Source organism: Oncorhynchus mykiss, chromosome 5, assembly GCF_057628025.1.
Source record: "Oncorhynchus mykiss isolate SJ-2025 chromosome 5, ASM5762802v1, whole genome shotgun sequence".
Taxonomy (NCBI): Eukaryota; Metazoa; Chordata; class Actinopteri; order Salmoniformes; family Salmonidae; genus Oncorhynchus; species Oncorhynchus mykiss.
Window position 1 is genome coordinate 18,805,714 of NC_143026.1, and position 11,070 is coordinate 18,816,783.

An 11,070-nucleotide genomic window follows, 5' to 3' on the forward strand; every position below is an offset into this window, starting at 1 on the left:
ATGTTTTGTTAATTTCTTTTTTTTACTGGGCTGCTGGTGCCTGCAGACTGAGGGTCTGCCTCAAATCAAATGAAATGTATTTATATAGCCCTTCGTACATCAGCTGATATCTCAAAGTGCTGTACAGAAACCCAGCCTAAAGCAAGCAATGCAGGTGTAGAAGCACGGTGGCTATGAAAAACTCCCTAGAAAGGCCAAAACCTAGGAAGAAACCTAGAGAGGAACCAGGCTATGAGGGGTGGCCAGTCCTCTTCTGGCTGTGCCGGGTGGAGATTATAACGGAACATGGCCAAGATGTTCAAATGTTCATAAATGACCAGCATGTTCAAATAATAGGTCTGGGACAGGTAGCACGTCCGGTGAACAGGTCAGGATTCCATAGCCGCAGGCAAAACAGTTGAAACTGGAGCAGCAGCACGGCCAGGTGGACTGGGGACAGCAAGGAGTCATCATGCCAGGTAGTCCTGAGGCATGGTCCTAGGGCTCAGGTCCTCCGAGAGAGAGAAAGAAAGAGATAATTAGAGAGAAAGAGAGAATTAGAGCGAGCATACTTAAATTCACATAGGACACCGGATAAGACAGGAGAAGTACTCCAGATATAACAAAGTGACCCTAGCCCCCTGACACATAAACTACTGCAGCATAAATACTGGAGGCTGAGACAGGAGGGGTCAGGAGACACTGTGGCCCCATCCGATGATACCCCCCGAACAGGGCCAAGCAGGAAGGATATAACCCCACCCACTTTGCCAAAGCACAGCCCCCACACCACTAGAGGGATATCTTCATCCACCAACTTACCATCCTGAGACAAGGCTGAGTATAGCCCACAAAGACCTCCGCCACGGCACAACCCAAGGGGGGGCGCCAACCCAGACAGGATGACCACATCAGTGAATCAACCCACTCAGGTGACGCACCCCTTCCAGGGACGGCATGAAAGAGCACCAGTAAGCCAGTGACTCAGCCCCTGTAAGAGGGTTAGAGGCAGAGAATCCCAGTGGAAAGAGGGGAACCGGCCAGGCAGAGACAGCAAGGGCGGTTCGTTGCTCCAGAGCCTTTCCGTTCACCTTCACACTCCTGGGCCAGACTACATTCAATCATATGACCCACTGAAAAGATGAGTCTTCAGTAAAGAGACCGAGTTTGCGTCTCTCACATGGGTAGGCAGACCATTCCATAAAAATGGAGCTCTATAGGAGAAAGCCCTGCCTCCAGCTGTTTGCTTATAAATTCTAGGGACAATTAGGAGGCCTGCGTCTTGTGACCGTAGCGTACGTGTAGGTATGTACGGCAGGACCAAATCAGAGAGATAGGTAGGAGCAAGCCCATGTAATGCTTTGTAGGTTAGCAGTAAAACCTTGAAATCAGCCCTTGCCTTGACAGAAAGCCAGTGTAGGGAGGCTAGCACTGGAGTAATATGATCATATTTTTTGGTTCTAGTCAGGATTCTAGCAGCCTCAACATCCCTCCGCTCACCATTTCCTTCACTGATACTGACCAAAAAGGGACACCGTCTTCCAGCTGATAGGGAAACTCGAGTCGCACCGCATTATTGCTGCCTCATGCACAAATTAATGTTGTTACTCCTATGAACAGAGAAAGTTAAATATTCCTTAATATTAAAAAAGACCCAAGCCAAGCCACTAATAATAACAACAATGCAAGAATATTAATACACTTTCCTATTCATTCATTACTGCTGCAGTGCTTGTTGTAGCGCTGAGTGGTAATAGGAAGAACGCCAGTCAACAGCCAGTGAAAGTGCAGGGCGCCAAATTTAAAACAACAGAATTACCATAATTAAAATTCCTCAAACATACATGTATTTTACACCATTTTAAAGATACACTTGTTGTAAATCCAGCCACAGTGTCCGATTTCAAAAAGGCTTTACGACAAAAGCAAACCAAACGATTATGTTAGGTCAGAGCCAAGTCACAGAAAAACACAGCCATTTTTCCAGACAAAGAGAGGAGTCACAAAAAGCAGAAATATAGATAAAATTAATCACTAACCTTTGATGATCTTCATCAGATGACACTTATGGGACTTCATGTTACACAATACATGTTTGTTTTGTTCGGTAAAGTTCCTATATATATCCAAAAATCGGAGTTTACATTGGCGCGTTATGTTCAGTAGTTCCAAAACATCCAGTGATTTTGCAGAGAGCCACATCAATTTACAGAAATACTCATAATAAACATTGATAAACAATACAAGTGTTTTTCACAGAATTAGAGATATACTTCTCCTTAATGCAACCCCTGGGTCAGATTTCAAAAGCCAACCATGCAATAATCTGAGTACGGCGCTCAGACGACAAATCAAGTCAAATTGATATCCGCCATGTTGGAGTCAACAGAAGTCAGAAATAGCATTATAAATATTCACTTACCTTTGATGATCTTCACCAGAATACACTCCCAGGAATCTCAGTTCCACAATAAATGTTTGTTATGTTCGATAATGTCCATAATTTATGTCCAAATTCCTCCTTTTTGTTAGCGCGTTCAGCCCAGTAATCCAATTTCATGACGCACGAGCAGACGAAAAGTTCAAATGTTCCATTACAGTCCGTAGAAACATGTCAAAAGATGTCTAGAATCAATCTTTAGGATGTTTTTAACATAAATCTTCAATAATGTTCCAACTGGAGAATTCCTTTGTCTTCAGAAATGCAATGAAACGCAGGTCGCTCTAACGTGAACGCACGAGACTGAGCTCGTGGCTGCTGGCAGACCTCTGACTCATTCCCCTCTCATTCGGCCCCACTTCACAGTAGAAGCATCAAACAACGTTCTAAAGACTGTTGACATCTAGTGGAAGCCTTAGGAAATGCAACATGACCCCATAGATACTGTGTATTCGATAGGGCAAGAGTCTAAACACTACAAACCTCAGATTTCCCACTTCCTGGTTGGATTCTTTCTCAGGTTTTTGCCTGCCATATGGGTTCTGTTATACTCACAGACATAATTCAAACAGTTTTAGAAACTTCAGAGTGTTTTCTATCCAAATCTACAAATTATATGCACGTTCTAGCTTTTATGGCTGAGTAGCAAGCAGTTTAATTTGGGCACACTTTTTATCCAAAATTCCCAATGCTGCCCCCTACCCTAGAGAAGTTAAAGTAACTAACTTTGGCCTTCCGGATAGATCACGGTTGAACCAGGGGCTGAGTCTGTTTCTAATTCTCAGATCGGTGTGGAAGAACTTGACTGGCCTGCACAGAGCCCTGACCTCAACCCCATCGAGCCCCTTTGGGATTAATTGGAATGCCAGGCCTAATCACTGCCCGACCTCACTAACGCTCGTGGCTGAATGGAAGCCCCCGTAGCAATGTTCCAACATCTAGTGGAAAGCCTTCCCAGAAGAGTGGAGGCTTTTATAGCAGTAAAGGGGCGACAAACTCCATATTAATGCCCATGATTTTGGAATGAGATGTTTGACGAGCAGGTGTCCACATACTTTTGGTCATGTAGTGGCTGAGGATAGAGATTAAAACTGTTGTGTTGAACAGTCATGCTGATTGGATAGAAATGAGAAAAGATGGCACGAGACAAAGCAACCAGACGTAGTAGTGCCTGACAAACGTGATTCGCTTGGTGTATGACATGCTGACGCTAGGCCTATGATTTGAGCCTCACTAAGGAGTAACCAATTACCTGTCATGTAAATCTGATGAACTGCCGACTTTGAGCGTGAAAATCCCCCCAAAAGTACATGGATAGGAAGCATCCGTAGTAGTACCCGTACTAAGAGCCAACTATCTAACCCATAATGAGATCTGAGATCAGGCGCTATTGCGACGTGACCATAGGACCAACCATGAAAAGGCACTTGAATAAAAGTGTTATTAAAACTGAGCACTACCCAAACCCTTGCAGGTGCCAGATGAACCTTGTACACTAGCAGTAAAGGAACCAGCGTGGTAAACCCATTCCTGGATATGATGTAGCCTGGAATCAGTTGTAAAGATGGCTGGATAGCCACCAGTGCTGAGTCGTTGGTCATAGGAGCCGAGAAAGGGGCACGGGTGGAAGTGGTGGAGGAGCCACGGCGGCTTCATTGGGGCGAAGGAAGCAGGAACAGCCTGGTCAGAGGAGCCCATAACCTTGTTTCTTGGAATATCCCTTTTGCTAGTGAAGCCGAATCTAGAGCCTTTTCTTCCCTCTGGGGGAAAACCTCTTCTCCCGCAAAGGGGATGCCGTCGTCTAGGAGTTGCAGAGATAAGCCGAGTACATCCGTAGCCAGAAGAGAGGAGCTCGTGGCTACTAGATGAATTAAAAGTGACATGCCATTCAGACCAGCCTTCCTGATTGAACTTTTGTAAACTACATAACTAACATGTATTGACTCAGGGGGTTGAATACCTAACTAATCAAGGGATATTTGTGCTTTCTTTTTCATTCATCTAAAAAAAAAGATTAGAATTAACATTTCAGAGCATTTTGTGTAGATCATTGACAAAAAATTACAATGAAATCCATTTTATCCCACTTTATAACACAATAAAATGTGGAGAAATCCAATGGGGGTGAACACTTATGATACCCACTGCATGGTTCCATCATTATTGCTTGTATGAAGTGAGATGGGTTGATGACTGTAAATTAAGAAAAAATGGGTGTTGGTGAAAAGACGGGTTTGAGGCCTTGGATGCAGGACGTCCTGTTTGACTTGAATGAATGGAAATCATGTCATCACTGGGGTAGTGGTGGGGAGAGGTCTAGAGCACAGGGAGAGGGGGGTGAAGAGTATGTGTGTGTATTGGGGGGGGGGGGGGGGCTATATGAGGGTCCCAGAGACTTTTCTTCTCTTCTTACTCATCCTCTCCTCTGTCTTATCTAAGCAACAAACAGGGTCATGACAAGGATTAGTATGCAGGACGTGTGGTTTTATAGCAGTGTGTATGCATCATTGTGTAGGGACAATAGGTGTGCATTTGCACATATCTGTACACACATACATATCTCAGTGTCTCCCTCACACATGCTCAGAAGCCTTACAGTACAAATCTCCACAGCATCTAGTCTCTTCATTCTAGTCTCCAGCATGTAGACAGACAGACAGAGACCAAGCAGCACATAATCATGTTGAAGTACTGTATCAAGTATCTGGAAGCGTCAGTAAATGTTAAACTGTGCCCATTCTGCTGAAAATGTTTGTGTCCTCAAATTCCAACATTACTGGTGAGGACAGCCCAACCGTCTTAGAGTTGGCCAGAGACTTTAAACACAGCACTGATCCACAACTAAGATAGAGAAGGGGAGGGTGGAGAGAGCAAGAGGGGGGTAGAGAGGGATTTTTTTATTCTATCAATGCTCTGTTTATCCATTCATGTTTTAAAGAGCAGATAGATATCCGTGGTGGATCTAAGTGCCTGCAGCCACAGAAGAGACAGGAACAGACCAGGACCAAACTCTGTAAACACACTGGTGATGTCATCAATACTCAGAGACAGGGAGGGAGGTGTTCACTATAGTTCAGTAGCCAGGGAGAAATACCTGATGTCTCCGCCCGCCTGCCTGCACACTTACACTGGCACAACCAGCGCTTTCTACATAAACACACCCCAATCCTATTGTGAAGCCAGATAATAAACCAGAACCGGCAACGCTCCAGACCTAATTGTTTGCCAGCAACAATAATATTTACTGTATTGTATGCCCTTCTTTTACCCCACCACTCTCTCTCTCTCTCTCTCAGCCCTCATCAGGAAAGTTTGTTCATGTTTCTAACCCTCTTCAGACCATAGCATGGGCACAGTGACCCTTCTCTCTACTCTCTCCAGGGTCAGTGCTTCTGCCTTTTAGCCAAATCTGTCAGGTCCCCTTTGACGCACGTCCGCTTCCTGTACAAGTGAGATTTTTATTGTTCCAAGGGACCCAACTCCAGAATCTCACTACCACAGCCATTTCCTGCTTCCTCTTCGGCAGGAAGTGCTGCTTCGCTTCAGTTATTTTTTTGGTCTCAGCAATCGGCATACAAAACTTTGCTTGCGTCAGGCCAAGCCTTGATTTCAAAGAAAAATAATAATTCCTTGAAAAGAAACATACACTCGCTCACACACTCGCACATTTTGTGTCTCACGGTGCTTGAACCTTTCCTGCCACTCACCCTTGGCAGAATGTCCTGAGTGTGTGTTGGTGTGTGTGGTCAACTGCGACCCCCAGCCATGGTGCTACAGCACATAGACTTCTTCGTCATCGCAGTAAAAACAGTATGTGTGCAGGTACAGTAGAGTCACATCGCTAGGCTACAACCCAAATCACTGGGCCCTTAAGCCCTTAACTAACCTTCTGGAATAAAACTAACCTCAGGAATAAAAACATACCTGACTTTAGCAAGTTTGGTATTTTCCTTTAAAATGCATATGTTATTATATTTCTCTGTTAGTTTTGTAACGTATCTGTAGACCAATATCACATTTTTACCAGCGAAACGTTTAACCAAATGTTAACCTCTGAACTAATTTCATAACATAGTTTAAAGAAGCTTTGAAGTCATTTTAAAAAAATAAATGTAGCATACAGTGCCTTCAGAAAGTATTCATACCCCTTAGCTAATTCTACATGTTGTTGTGCTACAGCCTGAATTCAAAATGGATTAAGTATATATTTTTCTCTCACCCATCTACACTAGGGTTAAACACTTTCAGGGTCATTTTCAAATGTTGCATCCCAAGAATAAATACCTTTTCTCCCGGGTAACCCGGTGTTCCGCGCCAAAACCGGAAGTGCTATTCAAAAGGCCTATTTATTTGCTTTATAATGCTATGTCTGGATTTGATTAGAGCTTTGATTGAAGATTCAAGTCTGATGCTTCCTGAGACTGATGAACCATATATTAAATAAATTTTATGAGCCCTACATTAAAAGGCATTTAATGAGCCCAAGCCCAAAAAAGACCAAATGATTGTGCTGTTATGCAATACATATTCGATATAGGCTACTGCACATTACACATGACAGAAAAACATAAAAGCCCATAGATGTAGCTACTGTAGCTATATGCTCTCTTTGGTAAATCAATTAAACTAGCTCCAGTAGGCTAATCCGTTTGAGTATGGACTGTATTAATGTATATATTGTATTACACTGGATTACATGACTGGAATTACACACATTCAAACCATGATAAAGCAGGGAGAGAACATGCCATTCCGGTGCAGTATAGGCTAGTTACAAGTATAGGCTAGCAAATTTGATTTGAATTTTGAAATATAATAGAGCCTATTTGTATAATTGGTACGCTGATGCATATACAGTGCATTCGGAAAGTATTCTGGCATTTTGTTACATTACAGCCATATTCTAAAATGTATTAAATTGTCCTATTTTTTTTCTCAATCTACACACAATACCCCATAATGACGAAGCAAAAACAGATTTAGCTTTTTGCAAATTTACTTCAAATAAAAAACTGCAATATAACATTTAAATAAGTATTCAGACCCTTTACACATTACTTTGTTAAAGCACCTTTGGCAGCGATTACAGCCTTGAGTCTTCTTGGGTATGACGCTACAAGCGTACATTGTCTTGGCTGTGTGCTTAGGGTCATTGTCCTGTTGGAAGGTGAACCTTCGCTCAGGGGCTTGAGGGCCTGAGCGCTCTGGAGCAGGTTTTCATCAAGAATCTCTCAGTACTTTGCTCTGTTCATCTTTCCCTCGAGCCTGACTAGTCTCCCAGTCCCTGCGGCTGAATAACATCCCCACAGCATGGTGCTGCCACCACTATGCTTCACAGTAGTGATGGTGCCAGGTTTCCTCCAGACATGACACTTGGCATTTAGGCCAAAGAGTTCAATCTTGGTTTTATCAGATCAGAGAATCCTGTTTCTCATAGTCTGAGATTCCTTTAGGTGCCTTTTGGCAAACTCCAAGTGGGCTGTCATATGCTTTATTGAGGAGTGGCTTCTGTCTGGCTGTTCCACCATAAAGGCCTGATTGGTAGAGTGCTGCAGAGATGGTTGTCCTTCTGGAAGGTTTTCCCATCTCCACAGAAGAACTCTGGAGCTCTGCCAGAGTGACCATCAGGGTCTTGGTCACCTCTCTGACCAAGGTCCTTCTCACCCAATTGCTCAGTTTGGCTGGGCAGCCCGCTCTAGGAAGAGTCTTTGTGGTTTTTAAGAATTATGGAGGCCACTGTGTTCTTGGGGACCTTCAATGCTGCAGAAATGTTTGGGTATTAATAATGATATATTTAATATAAGTAGACATGCACTCATAATTGACTGTAGCCCATATAAAGCACCCACAAGCTGAAAACACAATCATCGCGGGATGAACTAGTGACGAATTTATGGCCAAGGGTGGTCCCTTTAAAAATCATTCCTTCCTCCCTCGCCCTGCAAGTGTATACTTGTCAGACTTCATGATACGTCATCAGAAGTGTCTACTTAATTTGAGGGCTGAGGGGATAGGGTGCGTCTTTTAAAGTGTTTGGACTTCAGCCTCTGTCTTTATATAACTGTAGCATAAGCTATGCTGCAGCAAATGTAGGCCTATTTGTCACAATAAAACAAAAAGTTACCATGATTAGATGATAGGTCTACATGAATTCACACCATGCTATTCATATAAATAATTTATAAGTTACCAGTTATTTATCCCGGGAAAGGGGAGTGGTTTTGGTTGGTAATTCCCGGTAAATCTTGGGAACCCTGTTCCCGCCTTTCAACCCTAATGTACACACAATATCCCATAATGACAAAGTGAAAACATGTTTTTAGAAATGTTTGTAAATGTCTAGAAAATTAAATTGAAAAATATAATTTACTCATTTATATAAGTATTCACACCCTTGAGTCAATACTTTGTAGAAGCACCTTTGGCAGTGATTACAGCTGTGAGTCTTTCTGGTTAAGTCTCTAAAAGCTTTCCACACCTGGATATTGCAACACTTCAAAACATTTCAAAATTCTTCAAGCTCTGTCAAATTAGTTGGTCATTGTTAGATAACCATTTAATGGTCATGCCATATATTTTCAAGCAGATTTAAGTCAAAACTATAACTTGACCACTCAGGAACATTCAGTCTTTTTGATAAGCAACTCCAGTGTAGATTTGGCCTTGTGTTTTAGGTTATTTTCCTGCTGAAAGGTGAATTCATCTCCCAGTGTCTGGTGGAAACTCCCCAGTCCTTAACGATTACAAGCATATGCAGCCACCACAATGCTTGAAATTATGGAGAGTGGTACTCAGTAAGGTGTTGTATTGGATTTTCCATAAACATAGCACTTGTATTCAGAACAAAAAGTGAATTGCTTTGCCACGTTTTTTGCAGTATTACTTAAGTGCCATGTGGCAAACAGGATGCATGTTTTGGAATATTTGTATTCGGTACAGGCTTCCTTCTTTTCACTCTGTCATTTAGGTTAGTATTGTGGAGTAACTGCAATGTTGTTGACCATCCTCACTTTTCTCATATCACAGCCATTAAACTCTGAAACTGTTTGAAAGTAATTATTGGCCTCATGGTGAAATCCCTGAGCGGTTTCCTTTCTCTCCGACACCTTAGTTAGGAAGGATGCCTGTACATTTGTAGTGACTGGGTGTATTGATACATCATCCAAAGTCCAGCCTCTCTCAGCCTATTGCGGACAGTCTGGAAACTGATGGAGGGATGAAAAGCCAACTGACATTTACTCCTGAGGTGCTGACTTGCTGCACCCTCGACAACTACTGTGGTTATTATTTGACCAGGCTGGTCATTTATGAACATTTGAACATATAATATAATTATAATCTCCACCCGGCACAGCCAGAAGAGGACTGGCCACCCCTCATAGCCTGGTTCCTCTCTAGGTTTCTTCCTATGTTTTGGCCTTTTTCTAGGGAGTTTTTCCTAGCCACAGTGCTTCTACACCTGCATTGCTTGCTTTTTGGGGTTTTAGGCTGGGTTTCTGTACAGCACTTTGAGATATCAGCTGATGTAAGAAGGGATATATACAGTGCCTTGCGAAAGTATTCAGCCCCCTTGAACTTTGCGAACCTTTTGCCACATTTCAGGCTTCAAACATAAAGATATAAAACTGTATTTTTTTGTGAAGAATCAACAACAAGTGGGACACAATCATGAAGTGGAACGACATTTATTGGATATTTCAAACTTTTTTAACAAATCAAAAACTGGAAAATTGGGCGTGCAAAATTATACAGCCCCCTTACTTTCAGTGCAGCAAACTCTCTCCAGAATTCAGTGAGGATCTCTGAATGATCCAATGTTGACCTAAATGACTAATGATGATAAATACAATCCACCTGTGTGTAATCAAGTCTCCGTATAAATGCACCTGCACTGTGATAGTCTCAGAGGTCCGTTAAAAGTGCAGAGAGCATCATGAAGAACAAGGAACACACCAGGCAGGTCCGAGATACTGTTGTGAAGAAGTTTAAAGCCAGATTTGGATACAAAAAGATTTCCCAAGCTTTAAACATCCCAAGGAGCACTGTGCAAGCGATAATATTGAAATGGAAGGAGTATCAGACCACTGCAAATCTACCAAGACCTGGCCGTGCCTCTAAACTTTCAGCTCATACAAGGAGAAGACTGATCAGAGATGCAGCCAAGAGGCCCATGATCACTCTGGATGAACTGCAGAGATCTACAGCTGAGGTGGGAGACTCTGTCCATAGGACAACAATCAGTCGTATATTGCACAAATCTGGCCTTTATGGAAGAGTGGCAAGAAGAAAGCCATTTCTTAAAGATATTCATAAAAAGTGTTGTTTAAAGTTTGCCACAAGCCACCTGGGAGACACACCAAACATGTGGAAGAAGGTGCTCTGGTCAGATGAAACCAAAATTGAACTTTTTGGCAACAATGCAAAACGTTATGTTTGGCGTAAAAGCAACACAGCTCATCACCCTGAACACACCATCCCCACTGTCAAACATGGTGGTGGCAGCATCATGGTTTGGGCCTGCTTTTCTTCAGCAGGGACAGGGAAGATGGTTAAAATTGATGGGAAGATGGATGGAGCCAAATACAGGACCATTCTGGAAGAAAACCTGATGGAGTCTGCCAATGACCTGAGACTGGGACGGAGATTTGTCT